Below are 4267 nucleotides of genomic sequence, written 5' to 3' on the forward strand. Positions count from 1 at the left end.
GCGTTGACACATCTGTAATCACAAAGCTTCTCTTGATTAATAAACGTCAGCAAACTGCTCTCCAACTGTTGAGTCCTGTGTCTCATTTGCTTTCTAGTCTCTCAACTGTCTGTCCATGGGAGAAATAAGCTCCATCTCAGCAGATAGGGCATTCTGGATGTGAAAGCAGCAGAGGACTAGAAAGAGAGTGGACTGTGATGTACACAGACAGGCAGGGATGGCTGATCCTAGGGCAGATCTTCTGGATGCTGGGGAGGGGCAGGTCCTTGCAGTGAGTCATTGTCCCCAGCTCAGAATTCTCCTTTTCTTCCCACATACAGGCCATGATCTGGCAGCTTTGCTCATTCAGGAGATCTCTGCCAGGGCATGCTGCTCACCATGGGCCTGCAGCTGCTAGGCCCAACCACTGTGATGGCTGTACCCTGGGGTCAGCTTGCCTGCATTTAGTATGGCCTGGGAGATGGATGCAGCAAACTCTGGGTTTGCCTCTGGTTTGTCTGCAGAGAGGATCAACTGGTGAAAGGGCCAGTAGACTCACCTTAAATATGCATAACATCTACCTGGGTTGAGGGCCCAGATGGAACAAAATTAGGGCAAGGAGAAAGTCAGCCAAATGTCTTCTTTTTCCTTCTCTGCTTCCATATTGGACACAAATGTCACAGGCAGTCCTGTGTCATCCATCTCTTATGGAGATCTCATTATGTTCTGCTCACACATGGGTTTGAGAAAACATGGTTCCATCCTCTGACACTGTATAGCAAACAAACAAACAAACAAACAAACAACCCCCCCAAAAAACCAAAAAACCCACAAAACCAAAAAACGAACAACAACAACAAAAATCAAAAACAAAACAACAAACAAACAAACAAACAAACAAACAAAAAAACCCTTTTTTTTTCCCTTGAGATTGTTTGTCACGGGCATTTTGTCACATAACCCATACAGTAGCTAATAAAACAAATGACAATTATCACTTATGAGACAATGTTCCAAAATCAACATAAGCTCTTTCTTTTTAAGATGAATGTCTTAGATTCTTTTGTTGTAGGACTAGAAGACTGACCTACCCTTACCCATTGTATGTTTTCTTATACACAAAGCAATGTTCAAATCTTTACTGGTTTCCCATAGTGTTCTCTGATCACTCAGTATAGACACCAGATTATAGCACAATTGTACTTCAGTTAGCAGCATAGGGAGCAATAAGAAGGGCGGGCATCTCAGTGTGGGTTGGGCTATGAGACTGGGCCAATGCATACCAGCTCATTGATCATGTCTGCCTTGGATCCAATAGGTTTGACTTCATTGTCATTTTAAGCAGAGCAAGGCACAGAATAGGGGCACCAATAGGTATGTCTGAAACCATAGAATGATTCATCCAAAGGAAACATTCATTGTTTATGAGTTCAATTCAGCTCAGAACAGATAGAATGAGACTTCAGAGATGAGCCAGTGTCCAGTTTCCCTCCTTCTGGAAGTTGATGTTGTGTGATGATGGTGTGTGGATGAGCCTCTAGAAACTAAGCAATCAAGTTGGTTTGGGTATCAAAAAAAAAGCAAAAGCAAAAGCAAAAGCAAAAGAAACATGTCTGTCTCTGATGCCTTGTCCATCTGTAGGATCCCTGAGTCTCTGATGGCCACAGGTACCCAGAGCTTCTTAGTTACTATCAGCCTCCAGGATTCACTCTTGGGCCCATTGAGTCCCCCCATCCTCCTGTATCTACACTTGGAATTGGCCTTCTCAATGGTACCTCTGGTCTGATTAGAGAGAAGTGGAGAGAGCTCAGGTTTATTTATCTGATCTCAAGTCAGTTATTCACTCAGCTCCTTGAGCCAGTCCCTTGAGCATTACTGCTGGTCAGAAGAACTCTGGGACATCTAGCCTGTTGTAGGAACTAAGACCCAACTTCTTCTAGGTGTTTGATCCCCTTGTCTCATGCCCTGGAGATACGTTTGTTTTGGGTCCATAGCATTACATCATACATACATTTGTGAAGTAAAGAACAAGAAATAGTGCTTGAGAGTTGGCTCAGTCAGTAAAGTGCCTGCCACACAAATGTGAAGCCCTGAGTTCAGATCCCCAGCACCCTCATCAGATTCGAAGCATGGAAGGTGTCTTAGTTAGGGTCTCTATTGATGTGGTAAAATACTGTGACTAAGGAGTGGGGGAAAATTTATTTTATCTTATAGCTTGTAGTCCATCATCTCAGGAACTCAAGGCAGGAACTTAGAGATAGGAGCTGATGTGCAGGCCATGGAGAAGCACTGCTTACTGACTTGCTCTTCATGGCTTGCACAGTTTGCTTTCTTATAGCAACCAGGATCATCTAACCAGGGATAGTTCCACCCACAATGGTCTGGGCCTTCCCACATAAATCAGTAATCAAGACAATACACCCATAGACGTGCCCACTGGTCAGTCTTGTAGAGATATTTTCTCAATTGTGTGTGAGCCATGCCACATCTAGAAGGCAACATTTTACAGTTCTCCTCCTTATCTTTTAGCTCTTATGTTCTGCCCCTCTTTCATGATATTCCCTGAACCTTGGATGTGGGGAGGTTCTACAACTGAACACCCACAGTCTCTAATTCTCAGCACTTGACTAGTTATGAATCTTTGCCTTAAGTACTACCCACTTCAAAAACAACAACAAACAAGCAAGCAAGAAAACAAACAAAGAAAAACACTTTCTGTCCAATAATGGGAGCAGAATAAATTTATCGGTAGAAATGTAAATATTAAGAAGGTAATTTGGCAACTTGGTGTTTAGGTGAACATCAGCAGTAGTTTCTTCCCTTGGTCCTGTGATTCCCCAGTCATAAGTTTTAATCATGGTTATAGCATCAGACATGAAATCTTTCCTGTAGGACGGGAAAACATTAGGAAAATGAATGTAAATAGACATTTCATAAAGATAGAACCCCTCTGAAAGATAAGGAGACAAAAAGAAAAAAAAACATGGTGAGGGGCACACCCTCTGCCCTGATGTAAAAAACAGAGGACAAAAAAGAGAGACAGAGAAAAGGATTTAAAGGGCCACTATTATCTGGCACCTTTGGTCTTATAACAGGGAGAAGTTCAAATTATAAGAAAAATTTGAAGTACTTCCTAGAGTAATTAATTTAGACTTCAAGGGAGAGATTAAAATTTATGATTAGAAGAAACAGTACAATTACATAATAATCAATGGGTAGCTCAGATAATACTACTCTCTTATATCCACCTCCCTAATCCAATATTAAAACAAATGAGAGGGGATAAGCTTGGGCTCAGGAAATTACTAGACAAAGACCCTTAAAAACTATAAACATAGAAGGAAAAACTAGCCAAAGATGATTGAACACAGAAGCAGATAGGCCTTACATTACAGAAAAAGACTGGCCTGGGACATGGCCTACAGTTCATACCACCTCTACTTTGGTGAGATTGCGACTAGTTTCTAACATAACTCAAAGTTCAAAAATCCTGACATGGAAATGTAAAGACAAAGTGGGTACTTTTCAACTTTATGTTATTTCTTCTTTGCCATTCTCCTTATGGGAAAGAGATGTCATGGAAAAAAAAATGAAAGTAAAATTATCCACAAAATGGAATGATCAGCATTTTTAATAGGGGCTGCTGATGAGTTATATACAGATAAAATTTCATAGATCAATGATGAGCCTATACGGGTAAATTAGTGACCCCCTAACTCAGGAAAAGATCTAGGCTTTAGAACAATAAGTAATAGAACAACTACAATTAGAACATGTTAAAGAATCTAACAGTCCATAGAATACTCCTGTGTTTGTCATTAAGAAAAAATCAGACAAATAGAGACTTTTACAAAATCTTAGGGATGTTAATAAAACAATACATGATGTTAGAGTTTTATAGCCAAGACTTCCATCCTCAATAGCTATTCCAAAGGATTATTATGTTATAGTTATAGATTTAAAAGATTTTTAACTATACAATTATAACCAAAAGATACAGAAAGATTTGTTTTCAACATTCCCTCTGTTAATTTTCAAAGGACATTTCAAAGGTATCAATAAAAAGTTCTCCCCCAAGATATGAAAAATAGTTCCTCTCTTTGTCAAAAATTTATAGATAAAGCCTTAAGATCCATTAGGGCTAAGTATAAAAAGACTATTATATTATATTATATTATATTATATTATATTATATTATATTATATTATACTATATTATATTATATGGATGATACTCTTTTTTTTGATTTTTAATATTTTTATTACATATTTTCCTCAATTACATTTCC

The sequence above is a fragment of the Mus caroli genome, chromosome 1, assembly GCF_900094665.2.
Source record: "Mus caroli chromosome 1, CAROLI_EIJ_v1.1, whole genome shotgun sequence".
Taxonomy (NCBI): domain Eukaryota; kingdom Metazoa; phylum Chordata; class Mammalia; order Rodentia; family Muridae; genus Mus; species Mus caroli.